Here is a 221-nt window from a genome sequence, read left to right as displayed (position 1 = left end):
GTGCTGCTGTTGCTGCTCGTGCTGCTGCTGCTGCTGCTGCTGCACCGGCGGCGCCGGCGCTGCTCCACAGCAGCAGCAAATTTGCAGTTGGCTGGAAGAGCTGTCAAAGAGGAGGGCGAAAACGGCAGCCGCTTGAGCGCAGCAACACTGCAGCAGCAGCAGCAGCAGCAGCAGCAGCAATCGCAGTAGCTGCGCTAAGTGCGGCAGGAGGAGGAGGAAGA

The sequence above is a fragment of the Eimeria tenella genome, genomic scaffold (assembly GCF_000499545.2).
Source record: "Eimeria tenella Houghton genomic scaffold, Eth_scaff2973, whole genome shotgun sequence".
In the NCBI taxonomy this organism is placed as follows: Eukaryota; Apicomplexa; class Conoidasida; order Eucoccidiorida; family Eimeriidae; genus Eimeria; species Eimeria tenella.
Note: the sequence above shows the minus strand (reverse complement) of the source record.